Raw genomic sequence first — 21694 nt, 5'->3', positions numbered from 1 at the left:
CAGCCCAGCACATAGGGGATTCTGCAGCAGCTTATGTAGGTGCTCTTGTACCATTCAGTTTCCCTGCTTCTGGTGTATCAGGAAAAAGGAGATGTGGTCAGAATCAGAGTCATGGTTAAGATAACTCTGGCCCCTGAAGGGCCAGCTGAACCAGCTCAGGGAGACCAGTCCTTCATAAAGCAGATTCAAGAGGTACTATAGGTGAGCTTTAAATGAGCACATACATCCCTGACCTTTGATCCATCCAGATCAGCTGCACAGGAGACTCTAGTCCAGAATATTTATTTTGAACTTTAGCTGCTGTAATGGAAACTATTTTCCATTGTAGGTGTATTCCATACTGAAGGTTTATATATTAAGGTAAACAAATCATAGCACTTGGGCATGCAGATATAATTGTCTGCAAAATATATGAACCTTGGGCACAAAAACATTTGTAATATTTATAGTTTTTAGGTTCCAGCCAACTGTCTGGCCATAATGAGAACTGTAAGAGGCACATAGTCATTTAGTACAGGGAAAGTAAATCGAGCAGGAAAACATTAGGTGGCACTGTATAATAAATAATTCATAGCCTGTTATTAAAGAATATGATAGAAGGAGTGTTGCTTGATAAAGATGTGTTGTGGGGAGGGTGTCATATCTGCTCTTCCAAATAACCCACCGATATTAGCGACCAAGAGGACATACCTCTCTTTAAAAGAAGGAAACACAATTTGTTATTAATATTATTCTGGATAGAGATGCATTAACCTTCCCTTTTGCAAATGCCTGCCAGAGTACCAAACTTCTTTTCTGTTTAAAGGATTGTGTTGTGCACACATATATTGTTAGTCAACATAACCTGCACAACAAAGAGTATGTTTGGAAAAAATATTAGTATTTGATACAGCCCCACAAAAAGCAAGAACTTCACAAGTGTGGTATAATCCTTCATTGTCTATACCTAATTGACAGAATAATATTTAGCACTTATATTGCCTTCCATAGCTCGATGTCAAAAAGATTTGCAGATAATGATTGATTAAACTTCACACCACAGCAAAGTTAGGGGGAGGTCTGTGAACCTCTGGAGCTATTTTGTAAGATGTGAAGAGCAAACTTATTTCTGTAACTGAATCAAGTTGAGGTTGAAGAGGAGATTTCCCCTTGGAGCAACAAAGGACTAAGGATACAGGAAGAAGGAAAGCAGTCTGGGGGTTTCCTTCATGCCGCAAGCTCCATTCTTGCAGATTTACAGCATGTGGGAACCCAGATAGTGCTCCTCTTTCCCCCTCCCTGTTTCTACTGGGAGCTAGCTTGGGACAGACACATCTGGCTGATCTTCATCTGGTAAGTATTGCGACTTCAAAGAAAATTCTATAGTCTTTTAAGTACAATGCAAATGGTTGGAGCTGAAGTCCATAACATTCGAGGGGGTCCAAAATGAAGAACAGAGTTTTCCCATCCCTACACTCTACTGCCTAGGTGTTATCTCATTAAATTATTGCTTTTTTTCCCTCACAGATTGTTGTCCACTTTCACAGAGCGATTAGCGTCATTACATCTAATTAGAATCAGTGTGAATTCAAGTAGCCACAAAATTACAGTATGTAATTATAGATATTTTGTTCAAGTGGAAAGGATGACAACCCCATCAAACCATTGGGAAATGGAGCTGCTGCAAAGTATTTGACAAAGCACCATTTTCATTCCAAAGAAAACCAACAAATCCCAGCATGGCATAAACCCAGAATTAAATAAATGAGATATGTAGCATTATAATGCAACCAACAAAAGTTGACAGTTGATTTTTCATAACAGCCTCTTATGCTGATACATTTTTTTAACATGTTCCCAAATTACCTCCACACATCCCCAAAAGAAAATGATAATATATTTAAAAGACTTCATGCTCATTCTCATACTGTGCATTACCCAGTGGTTAATTTGTGCAAGTGTTTGCCAGGGTTGAACCCTAGCATTCTAGGCTTGACAGTTCATAACCCCAGCACCTCTGGGTTTGCTGCATCAGTTATGAATGTAAAAAAATTGCATGAACATCAGCACCTATTTCATTACAAATTAAGCACTGACATTACCTCCTAATCTAGGGCTTGTTCCTGAAATCAGTGGCTCTCATCGCCTTTCTGGAATGGGACTTTAGCATCTTCTGCTTTTATCCGAGAACACAGAGCCATGAAAAGATACACATCTTTATGACTTCTTATAATACCGGAGAAGAAAAGACAGACATTTTTCTGATAATAAACTAGCAGTTTATCCATCTTGGTAAATTTAGAATTTAATTAGTAAAGATTAAATGTGGTCAGCAGTCCTAAGTATACATCAACTGTGGCTCTGCTGGACTCTTTCACTGACAAGAATTATAAAGCTACATTACTAAGTGTCATATGTAAATATATTTATTTCTATGTACTTCATTCCCATATGAATACAAAAATATATTGTTCATATATCCTAATCAGAAAAAAAAATCAATGATAGCTCAAGAACAGGACAGCTAGGAATAAACATATTTGCTTGATAGGCAGCATTAAAATAATACCTTACCTTTGCCTCCACCTACATTTCAGCTTTCATTTTCCGTATGCATCATGTTTAACCCAGTCCTCCCACCTTTTTCTTCTATTCAGCTCCTTTCTTCATAGAATCATAGAATCTCAGGGTTGGAAGGGACCTCAGGAGGTCATCTAGTCCCACCCCCTGCTCAAAGCAGGACCAACCCCAACTAAATCATCCCAGCCAGGGCTTTGTCAAGCCTGACCTTAAAAACCTCTAAGGAAGGAGATTCCACCACCTCCCTAGGTAACCCATTCCAGTTCTTCAACACCCTACTAGTGAAAACGTTTTTCCTAATGTCCAACCTAAACCTCCCCCTCTGCAACTTGAGACCATTACTCCTTGTTCTGTCATCTTCTACCACTGAGAACAGTCTAGATCCATCCTCTTTGGAACCCCCTTCATTCTCACTTGGTGCCTTTTGTCATTCTGACCCTTACTACTGCAAAAGTATTTCCCCATCCTATCCACTATGCATTCTCACTCTCCTACATATCTCTCCTTGAAATCCCCTTGTCACAGATCATAGTGGATAACCTCCTCTTGGACACTTGCTTGGCTGCTGTGAAGGGACCCAGCTGCTGGACCCTGGGTATTTTCAGTCTCCAGAGCCTGAATGGAGCCCAGCCAAAATGGCCCATATTTGGGGTCCCTAGGCACATCCTTGGGCCACAGACCTCTGCCTTGTATCCCATCCCGAGACCTGGAACAAACTACCAGCAACCTAAAGCCTGGGCTCAGTGCTGATCCTTCAGATCCCTCCATAGCTTAAACACAGCCTCTCCCGGAACTCCACCCCCAATTTGTGAACTTTCTGCTTTACAGTTAAACTCTTTCAGGAGTTTTAATAGTTCTGGAGCTTATAAGCAGAGATATTTTGCACAGATTCCAACACCACTGCTCTGTTATAGTTAACAGATAGAGCATAAGAGAGTACAGACCTTATAGATCACAATACAGATCCTAAACACAATGCCCCTCACTAGCTCAAACTTCCTTCAGGAGTCATTGGGAGACCATGTGTGTTCAGGAAGGTAGGCAGGTTCACCTGTTTCATAAGGCCCCTACATGCTGGGTTGAAACACCTCTTGAACTGAAGAAAAGTGGCCAAAAGCTCCAAATAAATCTCTAGGCGCTAGAACTAGGGGTGCTGAGGGGCTTCCACACCCCTGGCTTGAAGTGGTTTACAGTTTGGTTCATTATCTCTCAGCACCTCCACTTACAAATTGTTCCAGCACCCTGACTAGATCAGCTCCATCCCTTTTTACAGCTTTCCAGTATCCTCTGTCAGATGACTCCCTTACCAGCTTCAACAGGTGACCATAGATCCATACCAGGTTACACCATTGCCAGGTGACCTCGTCCCTGCTAAACCAGTTTTCCTGGATGGGAGTCAGTTTATTGTCAAGCGTGATTATACTTCATTGTTCAGGTTCATAAAGTAAATGACCTTCTATTATTAAGCCTTTGTCTTACCCTCTTGGGATTTTGTTCCAATGGGGCATCCAAAGGAGAGAGAAGACAATTAACCCCAGATTCAAAATGGAGTCTGCAGTCTGACAGAGTCCCCATAATCAAACACTCTGTATATTGTACATACAGATTACCCAATTAATTACAACCCTCTTCAGGAAATCCCTCTTCCCTTTTTCTTCACCACTGATATTGGATTGTTCATCTTGTCTTATTTAGATCATACATTTTTCAAGGCAGGGAACATGTCCTATCCATGTTTGCAAAGTGCTGTATGAGTGGATAGCATTGTATAAATATTTGTTACTAATTACTGTTAGAAAAATACTGATTATACATGGATAACATATTAGAAAGAAAACAGTGTCCTTCAAACTGTATCAAGAGTGCTCATTACATTGAAGTTAGCACTTAGATAGGACTCTGCATCTTCAAAGGGCTTTACAAACATCTATTGAATCCTCACAACAACGGTGATTTTATACACAGAGAGCCAGATGCATAAAGAGGTTAAGTAATTTGCCCAAAGGCATGGAACACAAAGGATTCACATTAAGAGATGGGATTAGAAAGCAGGCATTCCCAAATCTGAAGAGTGTGCTCAAACCTCTAGTCTGCATCTTTTTTCATATAGACACCTTAAACAAGGAGCAAAGAAAAAGCAATTTGTTCAGTCTACTAGGAGAATAATAATAATATTTTATTTATGTATGTTAAAGGCTGCATTATTGAATACAATATACAACCAATACAAAAATAAGTGACCATTAATATTATGCTATTACTATTATTTAATATATGTATTACAGTAGCACTGAGAGTCCCCAATAAGGATTGGGGTCCCATTATGCAAACAGTTCCTCCTTCATTAAGGAACCTGAATTTGAATTTATTAACCTAACGTTAGGCTCCCATTTTTTAAATTCATGGCCCATGAAATTTAAAATCAAGGCTCCCACAACAGTTTTAGGTTATGTCTATACTCCCCCTGCTTTTTGGAATATGGGGTTGTGAATAGCAGTGCACACCAAAGTGCTGCGCTGTAACTCCCCCCCATGGATGTTGTGGGCACAAACAAAAAAATTCCTAGTTTACATTAATGTAATTCTTTTTGAAGAGGACTGTAGTACTTTGGTCTAATTTGGGTTGTTGGGTTTAGTGGGTGGGTGCTGAGTGGTGCTGGTGGCCAGTGATATACATGACATCAGACTAGAAGATCTGGTGGTCCCTTCTGACCTTAAACTCTAGGACTATGACTCTGTGTTTTGTTAAAGTCGTATGCCTCCTGTTCAGTCATTTACTCCCCCCTTCACTCCCAGTTTTCCACTTTGGGAAGTCATGTTCCCTGCACCTTGAAAAACTTACAATCTAAATGAGACACGACACACATCCCAAAGCAAGAATGCTGGGGCAGATCTTCATAATATGACATGTCTTCTCCTTCTTACATGCTTTGATGAGCACTGAAATAGTAAACAATGTAGAGCCTTAAAGTATTATCGCTGGCATCTGAGTGCACATTTCAGAGCTATTGTTTCAGACTATCCACAAACTTAGGCAGGGATCTCAACGTTGGTTACACTTGCTTCATGTTTTGAAGGTTCTCTGCAATCATTGCACCTATAGACTTACTTTCTAAAAAGAAAGTTGAATCCTTGGAAAACAATAGAAAGGTTTGTTTGTGCTCTCATCCGACACCGACATGCCTAGCTAGTCCTACATACCCTCTATTGTGTGGCACAACCCATATTTTGGGAAACACTGGTGTCATCTAAGATGGTGTAGGCTAATGACTTTGTGCAAAAAAAGCAAACATTAGGGGTACTGGTGATACTCTGTCTAGTGCTGTGAGTTTATTAAAATATTTTTAAACCAGATTTTCATTATCAACCCTCATCTAGAGGAACACATTTTAGATGCAGAGCAGGGTTCATTCCTAATGCTAATTTGGTTTTTGGTCTTCCTGCTGAGATTTCTAACAGGAAGGCAAATTAGTGACAATTGTGATGTGGGCACCTGTCCAGACAGTGAACTGGGCTGAAATCATCAATTTATTTCACACACGTTAGAAAATTCTTATCAGATGGTAATGATTTTTCAGCCATTTCTGACCCAGGTTGAATTCACAATAATGACCTAGAGGTAAATGGCTCTACACATCATCAATCAGTTGTGACATCCCATTCTTCTCATTTTTAAGTTATAAGTAAGAAAGCCATGACCTTCATTTTGGGATTAAATCTGTTTACATTGTCTCCAACCATTTATTTAAGTTTTCAACAGTTGTGAAGGAAAAATGAAGAATTAAATATTAGGACGAATGATATAAGTTTTTCACATGTAAATTTACGCTGAGCAGCTTTTCTTCAATGACTTGACATAGTCATATCCCACTCTTTCAAACTGTTCAGAATGCAATTACATACTGTCAAGATGCATTTGAAAAAAAAGAATTGAAATATAAAACTGAATGTTTATATTTTTACCCCAGAAATGATACTTAGAAATAATTGAACATACAGTACAATAGTTCAGAAAACAGAATTTTTCAGTTAATTTAACATAGAGTCCACTAATCCCAGATTTAGACCCTTTATATTAAGTAATTCTGTGTTCACGAGATCAGTCCAGTTCAACTTAAAACTCTCAAAAATGCATCTTTCTGGTTATTGTTAATTTCTGGTGCAACAATGGTCACTGTGCTGAATGAAAGGATTGGTGCAGAATACAAAACTACAATTATAAGTGGACATATACAAAATATTTAAATGGAACAGAGAAGGTATATCAGTCACACCTATACTGCACATTTTACTTGATCCACCAATGGTCTACAGACCCTCAAATTCACAAATCATTGTCTCAAAATTCAGTAGGACAATGCTCAGGTTCACCAGGAGATCTGGATATCTTGGACACTATACAGATACCTTTATAACAGTATCTTCTTTTCCCCAAGGCTTCCATTCACTCCTCCCCAGTGACAGTTTCTTCTTCATGTTGTTGCCCCAGGAAAATTTTGACATTAGTCTTAAGAAAACATCCTTTCTTCTACCTATTGGCCCTGTCTCCTTGTTCTTGCTCCCTATACTGCGATTATCAATAATTCTTCTGCCTTACCCATCCCCTAAATTGGGCACTGTTCACCCATGCATTACAAAACCCTCCACTGATCCTGACACTATCTTATTATTCCCTCTCTCATATCTTAAGTTCAGCAAAGTGGTTGAAGAACATCCTGCTGTTATGTTTCCAATCACATCTCAATAGACAATAACCTTGACTGAAATCACTCTTGATTTTCCTCTGGCCATAGCACACTGTTCTCCTCCATGCTAACAACCTTATTCTTCTTATGAAAGATACAATGAAAAATAAACAACAACAAGACTGAGAACAGGACTGAGACAGCGTTACAGCCTGTGTGGCTCGCTATGAAGAAAAGAACAAGAATATCTGCATAATCAAAGATCCACCAACACATCCCTCTCCCCCCGGTCATAGAGAACTCCTGCACAAAATGGAGTGAGTGCAGATTGATTTGCAAAGGATTGTCAAATGCTATCTGCAGTAGTCACATTATAAAAGAACAAACTACTAGAGGAATGTGGGTATCTTAGAATTTTTCAGGTAATAATTGGAGATATACCAATCTCCTAGAACTGGAAGGGACCTTGAAAGGTCATCTAGTCCAGCCCCCTGCCTTCACTAGCAGGACCAATTTTTGCCCCAGATCCCTAAGTGGCCCCCTCAAGGATTGAACTCACAACTGTGGGTTTAGCAGGCCAATGCTCAAACCACTGAGCTATCCCTCCCCCCTACTTCAGGCAGTAGAGGAAGACTTGAGAACCACCTCTACCCTGGGTAGGGACTGTTGAAAGTTTCACATTGTTTCCTGACCTTTGTTATTGCATAGTAACTAGAGGTGTGTGAGATTTTTCTGACAGTTTATTCATCGAAAGGTGCAATCTCTGGTTGACCAAAACTATTATGAATTTATGTCAAGTTCACTGAATAGTTTCAATTAAACTGAAAAAGTCAAAACATTTTGGTAATGTTGAAACAAAATGTTTCATTTCAATATGAAAAAGGAATTGTTTTGACTTTCAGGCATTTTGACAAAGCAAAGGAAAGGAGGACCAGAATCACAAAACAGTTGGATGAGGTACCACTACCTCTCTTTTAAGTTTTAATCTTGTGGCTATGGTATTTACCTGGGCTGTGGGACACCTGCATTTAATTTCTCCTCTCTGTCTGATGTGGAGAAGAAATTTTAACTGTGGTCTTCCTCAATGCAGGAATGCCCTAGCTACTGGGTTTTGGGATGTTCTGGGATCTGAATCTCTCCTCCTCAAGTTATTCCACTTTTTATAAATAAATAATCATTGGAAAAGGGACTTACAACTTGGTTCTCTCACACAACCTATGTGAGTGCTTTATCAGGATATACAGTAATTTCACTCTTTTCCTGGCCCAATGACTATCTATTTTCATCATGAAGGACTATGAATTGCCACGATGGATAACAATGGTAGAATAGCGCATAGCTGCAAAGTTGCAGCCTCAGGTACAAACCCCTTTCCATATCAGGCAGAGGGGAGAATTGAACTTGGGTCTCCCACACCTCACGTAAGTACCTTAAATGCTGGGCTAAAAGTCATAAGACAGACACTGCCTCCTCCAATTGTTCTATGAACTTAATGGTCCTTTCCTTTTCTTTTGTCAAAATGCCTGAAAATCTAAATGAAACATTTTGGTAATGTTAAAATGAAATGTTTCATGTCACCCAAAGTTTTTTTTTAATTTTTCAAATGCTGAAAAGTTTTGAAAATATGGGGGTTTGGCTTGACCCAAAACAAAAAACTTTTCCAATGTTTTAAATTGCCAGCAGATCAACAATCCATTATTCTCCCAGCTCTAATACTAATGCCATTCTGACAGTAGATCTGCATATCTACCAGTATTTAGGCTTCCCAATACAGGAAGTGAATAGCAAATATTTACACATTTACTTGTATTTAAGGGCATGTCTACACAGCAACTAGATACCTGCGGCTGGCCTGTGCCAGCTGACTTGGACTTGTGGGGCTCAGACTGTGGGGTTGTTTAATTACTCTGTGAACTTCTGGGCTCAGACTGGAGATTGGGCTCTAGGACCCTCCTATCTCACAGGGTTCTCAAGCCCAGGTTTCAACACAAACCCAGATGTGTACACAGAAATGAAACAGCCCCGCAGTCCGAGCCCTATAAGCCTGATTCAGGTGGCATAGGCCAACCATGGGTGTCTAGTTGCCTTGCGGATATACCCTCTGTCTATTTATTTTACATGGTATGTTATAGCGGTTCACAGTGTCCGCTAGCTTTTATTGAGAGACCACTTTTATTGTGCATCTATTGAAAATTTAGCAAGAAAGTTTTATGATAATTACAGTGTTACTGTCATTCAAAATGAGAAGTCTGTGTCAAAATTAACCTTGGAAAGTATAATGTTCTCCTCACTGATAACATTGAATATTACCACACTAATTTTCTCTCTGCAAAGGCAGGAGTAATTCAATACCAACTAGTCTCACACTGTCATTGACCCCAAATTTTTACAGGTTGAAAAATTCCACATAAAACTTCAGAGACACCAGGTGGATGAAATTATATTTTGTATTGGACCAATTTCATATCAATAAGAGATATTACCCACCTTTTATCTTTACTATCTTGGGACCAACACAGCTACAACACTGCAAATATAAAAATTCAGTAATGTCCTATATTTAAACTTTTTTTTCCACAATAGCTCATGATCTACTTAAGTGAACTAGTAAAGAAAATCAAATTGAGATGGCTACATTTGGACATTTAAATCCATATTTAAATAACCAACTTTAGCTACACAAGTCTGAAGATTTTGGCCATTGTTTTCTCATAGAAGTTCTGAGTTTAGGCACATAATTAATGACACTGTGATACAATATTTTAGAACTAGCACTGCAGAGTTGCTGTGTCCTTAGCACAATATAAACGCCTAAGAGATTGGGGTATTACAATCATGTAAAATTGTCAAAGGAATTTACCAGCATAGGCACAAAATTTACTTACCCACCTTTAGCAAATTTGTAATGATGAGAACTATGAAACACCTAATATTTTATTTACTCATCAGAAATAACTGGCAACAGAAAAGAATATAATCCTGAAAGAGGTTACCGGGCTGGTCACTTAACTGAAAGCAAGCTGACATTTGGTAATGGAAAACTAAAGATCACCATCTCATGTACAGAAGGTTTTCCACATTACAGACAAGCAATTTAACAATGACTCAGTGAGTGATGGAAGTCATAACACACATTTCAAAGCATTCTGTAACATCATAGGTCCATTGCATTATCCCATCTTTTCCACTGAACAAGCTGTTAAGAAGATAAATGATATCTTATCACTCACAAGAATTGAAATGTTGATAGTATACTACTTGTTCTACTCTAACAATCAATTGCAGACATGAACAGAGAAGGGGGTAACTGGGCACTAAATACTGAGCCTGCTACAAGGAAGATTAATATCATTACTTAGTTGTAAGTGTACAATTAATTTTATGAGAAACAAATGCAAAGCAATTCATACTCTTAAAATCTATATACTTGCTTGTTAACCTATACAAGCTGAAACAATGTTTCAGATAGTTATAATTGCCCTGTAGGTGGGACACTGATAATCCATTTGCAGTGCACATATCATATGCCAGTTTCTTTACCTAAGCTTGCTTGGGAAAGGAATCTGCTCTTAAGAGGGAATTCCACAACTTCATAAGGAAACATTGCATCTGACTTCAGGAATGAAAAGTTATGTCACAAACAGAAAGGGAACGTCATTATAAAGGAATCTGCAAGTGTATTTTAAGGGAATCCAACTAATAAACCCCCCAAACTTAAACTTCTTTAAAAATAAAAATTTTGCAACTTCAGAAAACAACCTATTAAAGTCTTGGAAATGAACAGTAGTGTCTAGCCACTTCCCCCACTGCATAGAATCCTTCATCACTCACTACTGATCTTCTTTCACACAATGAATCTCTCATCACATATCTATAAATAGTTACTTTGTTATTGAGGATTAAGTAATAACGGTCCTTAATGTTATTAAGGATTAATCGTTCCTTTTTAACACATTGTCATTAGCCCAATTACTTGTCAGCATATACCAGCAAACCACAATTCTACAAGAAGGATGAGTATTACAGTGTTGTATATAATGTTGCTATAGCCATTTTGGTCCCAGAATATTAGAGACACAAGGTGGGTGAGGTAATATTTTCTATTGGACCAGCTTCTGTTGGTGAGAGAGACAAGCGTTCGAGCTTTCACAGACCTCTGAAGAAGACCTGATGAGCTCTTTGTAAACCCAAAAGCTTGTCTCTCACCAACAGAAGTTGATCCAGTAAAAGATATTACCTCACTCACCATGTCTCTCTGTTTCTCTTAGCATTTTCAAATATCAGAAACATGTAACATGCCTGATATTGTCCTATTTTCTCTTCCTGAAAATGAAAAAGCATTAAATGTCAATATTAATGGGTTTACAGTCTAGTAAAAAGCAACGGATTTAGATCTGTAGCATCTCACTCCACCCTCCAGTACAATGGGGATTCTTTTGTTGGTGTTTTTGGTTTTTTGTCTGTTTGTTTGGTGGTGGGGGGATTGTTTGTTTTTGTTAGTAGATTTTCCCCTTCTTTTTTTTTCCATATATTTCAGAAAGGATCATCTTGAATCTTACCTCTCGATAATTTTTGCCTCAAGCCCCTAACTTCTCTTTGAGGTCCCAAATCTTGATTTAAAAAAAAAAATAAACAAGGTAAGTTATCTCTAGGTAAATTTTATTTTTGGTTAATTACCCTAAATGTTAAAAAAATGCACCTTCTTTCTAGTCTGAATTTGCCTAGCTTCTGTTTACAACCATTAGATCTCATTATGCCTTTGTTTGCTAGAAAAAAGAACTACGGGTATCTACTATCAGAAATCTCCTTGCCATGTACTCTTAAAACTGATCAAATCACCCCTTTAACTTTCTCTTTGATAAATTAAATAGATGGAGCTTATAAATTCTTTCCTTTGTCTTCCAAGTTTTCCAGAGGTGCCATTCTTGTAATTTTCGGAATCCTTTCCCTTTTTGTAATATCTTTTTTGAAATGTGGACATCAGAACTGGACACAGAATTCAAGTATTATCGTAGGGCTTAGGAGCCTCAATCATGGACAGAGACCCCATAGTGCTAAGCATGGTACAAATGGATCCCATACTACCAAATGATCCAGTTTGGCCTGTATCACTGACCTCTCACCATAATTATTTACCTGCACAACTATTTGTCTGTCACTTTCAACTTTTACTGTAATTATTTTATATTTTCATCCAGATAGATCGTTAATAAAAACATTGAGGAACACTGGGTCAAAAACAGGCCCTTGATGGACCCCACTGGAAAGTTAAACATCTCAGTAGGATGATTCACCATTTACAATTACTTCTTGAGATCTCTGTTAACCAATTTTAATCCATTTAATATGGGCTACATTGATTTTGTATCATGCTAGTCTTTTTATTCAGAATGTTATACAGGTCTAAGTCAACTGCCTTACATAATGCTAAGTACATTATGTCAACACAGTGGTCGGGAATTGAGTCCTGCAGCGGAGTCAGTCTGGAAGCAGGACCTGAGCAGAGTTAGTCTCCAGGCAACCTAATGAGTGAAGCTGGCCTCTGTAGGCTACTTGATTGGCTACACTACATGATTGGTTGGAAGAATCAGCAGTTCAGCTCAAGCCCAGCAGCCCTTCAGTGTCTTCTCATAGCATCTGTCTATTCCATGCTTCTGTCTATTGCATGCTAGTGTCTGCTTGCTTATAGCTTTGTTCCTACTCTTTCCCTGTCTTGGCCCACTCCTAGTAACATAGTACTGACCTTTGACTCTGATTCCTGACCTCTGACATTGGCACTGATCCTTGGCTCTGGCTCCGCCCTTGAGCTCTGATTCCTAACTCCTACTTGGCATGAGTGCCCAAGTTCCAGTCACCGAGAACAGCTACATGTATCAGCCAAACTTAGAATCTCATCAAAATGATATCGAATTTGTTTCACAAAACCTATTTTCCCTAAAACCATGTTGACTGGCATTTGTTATACTACCATCCTTTGCTGATTGCAACCCATATGAGCCTTTCCATGAGTTTGCCTGAAATCAGTTGCAGGCTGACGGTCTATAGTTACCTGGGTCATCCCATATAACCTTTTAAAATAATGGTGCAACATTTGCTTTTCTCCAATCCTCTGGAGCTTCCCCAATGTTCAAGGACTTGTTAGAAGTTATTAATAAAGGCTTGAGAGAGATTCTCAGATATTTTTTTTTCCTCCACGCATACCTGGTTGGGATTATATTGTTTGTACAAAAGTCAAATTAAGTCTCAATCACTTGAACATAGGTTTGTGTATTTCATTGACTGGTGTAACAGAGTGAGGATTCAGGTTGATAGTCCCTAGTTTACCCTGGTGATACCACCACCAGCAAATATGTGCATTTGTGAACCTTTTAGAATACCAATTACTGAGAGAATTGTTATTTGACTTGGTAGGCCAACTGGGTAAAAATCTCCTTCTGATCCTAATAGTTTTCAGCTTTTGCATTTTTTAGCGTCTTACATGTGTGGAGTGTATCATACACTTCACAGATCTTTCAAAATGCTAATGAATAAGAGGCAACAATTATTTTTAGAATGAAATGCAGTATCAGTCACCCACAAAAAAATAGCATAAAAATTTAAAGTTTATTGGTTTGAATTATTTTTGGGGGAGGTTGCTGTTTTGTTCAAACACTGGGGAATAATATGTTTTTCTTTTCCACTCAAAATCTCATTATTGGACCTCAGATCTAAAAAATAAACATCTGGCCTGTTGTCTACAACAGTAGTATTAATATATCAAGCTTCAGGAACTTGACTGGAGCTTGAGAGAAGGGATTTAGATACAAGGTAACTGCCTGATTTCACTTCAGAGCTTAGTTCCATATTAATAGTGTTTGATATATATGTTTTAATTTGACAGATTTACTAGGTGAATCAAGATAATAATTCTTATTTGAGGAGAAGCTGAAAAGTCTGTTCTTGTTTCATAAATATATATGACCTTATTTTACAAAATTGAATGACATCTATCCATGAGGGAAAGGACAGCTTTTTTAAAAATTCTGTCTTTGCTACAGTTCAAAATGTTTGTAAATCTATTTGAAATAACACAACCCATATAAAATGGGATTAGTTAATCTGAGATATCAGACATAGGCAATGACCTGATGAAGAGCTCTGTGTAAGATAAAAAGTTTGTCTCTCTCACCAACAGAAGTTGGGTCAAAAAAAGAGATTACCTCACCCACTTATCTCTCTGATATGCAATGTCTAAGCAGCCAAGGAGACTAAAATAACATCTTATACGGGATCTTTATTAGAAAGAGAGGTAGTGTCTGGCCTTTAGTCACTTAGTTATAGTGAAACTGGCATAATAAAGGAGGTTTTTATGAATTTTAACCTAATTGGACTGGAAGCGAAGCAGCACGTGCTTTACATAACAGATTACTCTGTCAAAAGCAGTTGACCAAAGAAAGAGAGGTCATCAGTGTTAGACATTTTCCTGTACTAGGGTTTTAGCTCCTAGAGCTTGGCTAGCATTTAATATTAGGTCTGCCATTTCCACCCTTCAAGTCCACTTTATTTGTTTGGGTTTTATATGTTTAGTTTGCTTAGCACTTTATGCTTCTATTTTCCATTACAATAAATGACAGATTAGGGCTGAAATACTTGACCAACCCAGCCATCACTGGTCAATATCTAATTTACTTAGTGTGGTCATTTATATAACTTTCATTCAGTTAACTGAACATTTCCATAATTTGTTAATTTATTTAATTATTTTGTTCTTTATGTATTTTGCATACAATTTATTTTATTCATTGCAGCCAGTTTAAATGTAAATTGACATGTAGAATATATACATATATATTGGTTCAGAATAATTATTACATATATATTCCAAACCATAAACTATGATAACAGTAAATCGCTTGCAAAGTGAAGAACTCAGTCATCAGGAAATGCTAACATCGAAATTCCATGTGCAACCTACATCTGCCCCTTTGTGTAAATCTTTTGTGTTACACTCTTTTATAGCATTGAGACAGCAAGGTTCTTAAATGTGTGTAACTTTAAATGTTTTTGTGGTCCCACTCCAACTGATGCCTATTGGAATACTGAAAGGCTTAAATTTACACACATCCTTAAGTACCTTGAATTGAGAATTGTTATTCTTTACATTCCTTTTATGCCCAGAAGCTCCCATCATGATCAGGCTGTCATTATGCTGAGGGATGTACATACACAAAGAGACAGGTGTTATCTCAAAGACTTTACACTCTATTTAGACAAAACTGACAAACAATACTAGGCAGTGTCTCAAATCTGTCCATGGTAGGGTTCCCCCTTTAGTCTATGTGGGGAGTGTACACACGTGCGTCCAATTACTCCACCTCTATCCCAGCAGGTGCTAAAGGGCATCTTTCTAGCAGGCTGCCACTTACCTTCCAGCGGGGGCTTCCTGATTGTCTCATCTCCCTCTGTGTACCCAATGATGCCACCTAACAGCCCACAATGAGCAAAAGGGTTAAGCAAAAGAAAGATATGCAGCCCCCTCCAGGATATTGGCCTCTCTTACTTCAGAGGGACCCTGGGAGCAACAATGTCAAATTCAGAATTTGCTGGGTTCCAGTGCAAGCCTCAGTTATTTCCCCCTTCAACTCAGAGGTTCTGTACCCTCCTTCTGTGAGGGCAGGGGCTCTGTAGGCTGTCAGTCCTCTCTCCAGGGCTGCAGAAGCTCCACAGTCTGCTCCCTTCCCAGGGTTCCCCCCTAGTCTGAGTGGAGTTCCCACTTCTTAACTCCTCCTCCAATCCTGGCATGATTTGCAGGTGGGGCAGAATGAGGCTTCTCCAGCCCAAAGCAGCCCCTTATCTTGCTAGTGAGGGTACACAAACCCCATAACAGAACAATGATCACATCCTACAGTTTCTGCAAACAAGACTCTGGTCAGCAAATGAGTCAGTTGTTGAATTATTTTTATCACCATACAGTTTCTGCACCTCACTCTTTATGCACTATCTACTCCTGCCCTGAATGCAATTAAAAACTGAAGTTAATTGCATTGACTATGGTAATTAAAGACTATTGTCAGGAAAACATACAAAGATGAAATTAAGGTTGTCTAGGCAACCTTAATTTTAGCACTTCCTGGCAAGCATTTTGAAAACCTGTCTGGTTTAATGTAAGGGTGTGTTTTTTGTTTGTTTGTTTTTTGCATAAACAAAGTAGTTTGCTTTTTAAATAACACAAACGACAATAATCACATAGAACTATTTGTTCAGCAAGTGGTTTTGTCCTGCATAATATAATGAAAATGCCAATGGAATATTGGCAGATCATCAATTTAAAAAAAAATCTTCTGAAACCAGACCAGCCTACGGTACCATTTAATATTTATATGACAGCACCCAGAATCTCAACTGAGATTGCAACCTCATTTTCCTGGGTATACAATCACATATTAAGACATGGTTCCATGGGATTACAATCTTAGTCTCCAATTCTACGAAGACATAAGCACGTGATTAACTTTGCGCAATGGGTGGAGTGAGATAACAGAGGGAGGCATAAAAACAAATATGTACATAAATACTTTTGCATTTTGAAAAGTTATAGTAAATAGACATGGTGTGAATTACCCCATCTGTCTCTGGACCTAGTCCTCACTATTTAGTATGGGCATCATCACAAAGGTAGGTCTTGACATGGGAATTAAAGGAGGAGAGCGGAGTGGCTTTTATAGATCAGTTATTGTATAGTCCATACAGAAGGGGCGGGGTAGAAAAAGGATATTTGTGACAAGCTCATACATGTTATTTCATTTTATTCATTTTCTCAACCCTGGTGCTTATATATATATATTTATATACAGAGAGAGAGAATCATAATTCTGAAACCCTTTGCAAGTGATGCACATTCTAAGTATAAATAAAGATAATCATGATACCCTATTTCAGAGATGAAATAGCATGTGCTGCACATTAATGTGAGAGGAAGGCTGGCCCAGTAGTTAGCACACTATGTTTGGATTCAAGTCCCTCCTCTGCTCCAGGCTTCCAATGTGACCTTCTGCAAGTCGCTTAGATTCTTTGTGCCTCATTTAACTATCACAAAAATAGGGATAGTAGTATTTCCCTAACTCATCAGGGTATTGTAAAAATAAATACATAAAAGATTTTGAGGTGCTCAGATACTATGGTGTCTCCGGCTATTTAGTTATCCAAATATATATATATACACACACACACACACACACACAAAAGACATGAAAGATCACACAGCCATCAGTGATCTGCATTTTCAGGGACACCATAGGACTAGAAGTTCTAATACTGTGTACAGTTTTAGGAAAACCTGATGCACATTCTTGAGAATTTCTGTTAAAACATTGGACTTGCTTCTTCCAGGGATCAGCACTGTTATGTTATTTTCTCTTTCCAATAAATCCCCATTTAATGACACAAGGTCATTCTTAATGTTTCATTCATTAGCATGTTCTTAGAAACCAAGATTTGTTAACAACTTTTTACTGAAATTCTCTTCATAAAAAATGTTGGAATAGATATGAAATAGATAAAAAATGTTGGCAGACCCCACTATATTGAACAATATTTCATTTCATGGACACTAGTAATATATTACACCCAGAAAGACAGGCCATTAAGGGACTTTACCTTTTCAAGCTTAAGGTAGAAAAATTAAGCAAAGTGTTTGGTTTCTTTTGTTTTGGATTTTTTAAAGAATCCAATTTAAAGAATTTCAAATTGTGATATTACATATTAAGCCAACTTTTACCCTTAGTACACCCATGCAAGTTGACTAGATATAAAGGATAACATTTAGCTCTTAATTGGGGAACATATATGGTTCTTGTGCCTTTAATAAATCATGAGCCAAAATCTCTGCTATGGTTAAACAGACTGAATGACTTCAAAGGTTAAATATTGGGGACTCCTTGAAACAAATAATAAAGGAGGCATATTTCCTTGACCCCATTTCAGTAATTGTTTAAGCAGTAAATTTTTAGGTAGAGCTGGGTGAAACCTTTCAGTCAAAAGGGTTTTCTGTGAAAAAATGCAGATTAATCAAACCAAAACATTTCAGCATAACCAACATGAATTCATTAAATGTTTTTGTTTGAAGAAAAAATCTAAAAAAAGGTTGAAACATTTCATTCAAAATGAAATGTTTAAAAAGTCATTTCATGCTGGAAAATGTATTTCAAAATTAGCTTTCATTTTATTAAATTCAAAATTCAAAATGTTTGAAATTGAAATAGAATGTTTCAAGTGGAATAAAACATTTGTTTGACCTCAAATGATTACTTTTGACTTTTCAATTTGACAAACATTTTGAAAAAAATATTTTTTTGTTTGACCCAAAATTATTTTTTTTTCAAGTTTGGAATTGCCAAGTGAACTGAAAATTCTGCTTTTTGCAGAGCTTTCTTTATTTGGTCCATACAAAGGAAACTTGAACTTGCCATACTTCTTTCCTTCCTCGATACCCCTTGTAGGCCAATGAATTATAGCTCCCTCTAGCCCAGCCCAGTGGCTGGCTTCTGATTTACCTTTGTACAGCATCACAGCATGCTGCAGCACAGTCTTCATCAGGGGTAGAACAATCCCTGAAAGAATGGGGAAATTCAGATGTCATGGGCAGCTTATTCTGAAAGCTGTTGTGCGATTTGCAATAATCTTTTAATGCTACTAGAGCTGAAATGAAAGTAGTGGTAGCAATAAATCCATAAATAAGTTGCCTTTTTGTATTGCAAGGTCCTCCTCCCCATGTACCATGTAAACAGTCTGTTTAGACCCCTGAGAAAGGGGTGGGTTGAGAGCCAGAGCTCTAGCCTGAGTTGCAATGTTTACACAGCTATTTTTAGCGCAATAGTGCAAGTTTGTCCACCAGGGCTGGGAGGCTCGCATCCAGATTCTAGGTACCCATGCCCTCCAAGGCTTAAAGCAAACATGCTAACTTTGAATACAATTCAACATATATGGCAGTATTTGCAGTTCACTGCAGCTTAGCAGAATTTTATGTGTATGATTACTCTGGCTTTTAGGTCCAACCATTAGTAATCCCTGTGAAGCTGCAGTGATAGGTTCCAATGAACAGTTCTGAACTACTAGAAAATTAGAGCTCTTCAGGACATTCTGTTTTAAAATTAAACAATAATGAACTCAAAGCTGTGCTTTGCATTACAATAATGCAAATGGGTTCCCTTGCAGAGTGCTACCATTATTATTAGAATGCACAGCACAGGTTTAAACTTATTATTTCTAGGAGAGGATAGCAAAATGATAACATGTAAATAATGATGTAATTTCAGTCTGAAAAAAATATGCCATTTGTGCTTTCTGCTGTATTAAAATGCAGTTGCCAACCAATAAGGAATAAGCATTGGATTGAAGTGGGTTGTCATAGTCTTTGGTTGATTCACGTAAGGTCATAAAATTGTAATATTTGCGAGACAGCCAGTGCACCAGAACTCTCTGGATCTGTCTAGTAAAATATGAGTTTCATATTCAATCCTCTAATCAGAATGATCTGAAAAAAAACAAAACAGTCCAAAGGATCATTTATAACCCCCGAGCCTAACACTCATCTATATGAATCATAATAAACTTGTCTTGAAAATTATATCATCCTTGCTAAATCCCAGCTATTGTTTACAACAGAGGCAAATATTAGTAGACACTCAGCAGAGTACCTGTAGGTTTAAACAAAATCAGGCCAGGATCTGAAATGGTGGTTATATTATGCAAATGGAGCAAAATGTGAATTTGTACCTGCTTACAGTAAGTCACAGGAATCAATTTGGTCCCTAATATTTAGCACACACCCCCCCTCCCCCCGCACTCGAAAGATAAAAAGACCCTCATGGTTTCAGTTTCATGAAACTTTGAAAACTCTTGGAAATATTTTAGAATTATTTTAGAGCAATTTTTGTCCAATCTTCTCACACCCCTCTCCAATCAGCTTGCATTTCCATACCAGAGGCCATGCTTTCCTATCTCCTCTTTTTATGCTGCTCTTGAGCCCTGGTTTACAGTATATAATGATTACTGTATAACCTTAAACTTTATTCAAACCAAACCAATCTGAAGACTGAGTTCCTCTTATGGTAACTACAGTGTATTTCCATGCAGATCCAGTTTCTCTGCTGTAAAAGGTTAACACCTGGGGGGTGGGGACTCTACTTACTACGATTTAGAGGCATTGTTTCCAGGCCTCCCCATCTCTAATACTTTCAACACGGTATTATTAACAGTCCCAGGTTCTCTCATGCTTGCTCTGTCCTCTCCCTCGTTGCATATTCCAGAACCTTCTGTTCTCTCCCTGAATGATAACACCAAATTACAAATTATAGCACTGAATAAAGCATCCATGGCAATTTGTATTTAAAGGTAAGATACTTATAGGCACAGATATCACCCTGTGATACCAGCTAACATACATCCTTTTTCTGCTTTCCTGTTTTCATTAGCTGCTACAACTCCTCTAATGCAGATTGGGCTGCAACTTAGCTGAAAAGTTCTCAGCAAGGTAGCAAGTGTGCCATCCTAAACAATCATTTCAAAAATAAGTTGTTGTATTGTGAGCACCTTTATTAAAAATTGACAATCTGAGCCATCGTTGGAGAAGCAATTGTTGAGCTTTCCAAGCCCTTTTGACTTTTACTCACACCAGGAGCTCCACTGAGTTACACAGAGGAGCATAATAAAAAGACAAGACAGGAAAGTGTGGCTTCTGGTGCTGAAATCCAGGCCACTTGGGAAGGGATGTGAGGAGAAGACAAGACAAAAATTCTTCTAAAATAGTTCCAAGAGTTTAGAAAGTTTCATGAAACTCAGCTGAGCAAAGGGAGAAGGTGGTCTGTGTCAGTAATATTTCAGTGATATCCAGGGCTGGTGCAACCATTTAGGCAACCTAGGTGGTCACCTAGGGTGCTAGGATTTGGGGGGTGGCATTTTCTTCGGCAGCATCCGCAGTGGCCGGATCTTCGGCCGTCCTGGTCGCCGCCAGCATGTAGGCAGAGGGAGCTGGGGTAGGGGAACGTAGGGAGGGCCGCCTGCAGCAAGTAAGGGGGGAAGCGGCACACAGGGGAACTCCCCACCCCAGCTCACCCCTGCCCCACCTCCTCCTTGAGCACACTGTTGCTGCTTCACTTCTCCCACCTCCCAGGCTTGCGGCGCCTAAGCTGATTGGTGCCACAAGCCTGGGAGGTGGGAGAAGTGAAGCAGCGATGGTGTGCTCGGGGAAGAGGCGGAGCAGGGGTGAGCTGGGGGGGTGCCTCAGGGTGGAGGGGGGGAGCTGCCGTGGGAGGGATGCCTCAGGGCGGAGCTGCTGCGGGGGTGGGGGGATGCCTCAGAGCAGGGGCTCAGGGATGGGGGGAGGCGCAAGGTGGAAGTTTCGCCTAGGGCGCGAAACATCCTTGCACCGGCCCTGGTGAAATCGTTATTCTATGGAACTATTCTACTAATGAG

The sequence above is a fragment of the Mauremys reevesii genome, linkage group 5 (genome assembly GCF_016161935.1).
Source record: "Mauremys reevesii isolate NIE-2019 linkage group 5, ASM1616193v1, whole genome shotgun sequence".
Lineage (NCBI taxonomy): Eukaryota > Metazoa > Chordata > Testudines > Geoemydidae > Mauremys > Mauremys reevesii.
The sequence above is the reverse complement of the archived record's forward strand: the minus strand, read 5'-3'. Positions refer to the sequence as shown.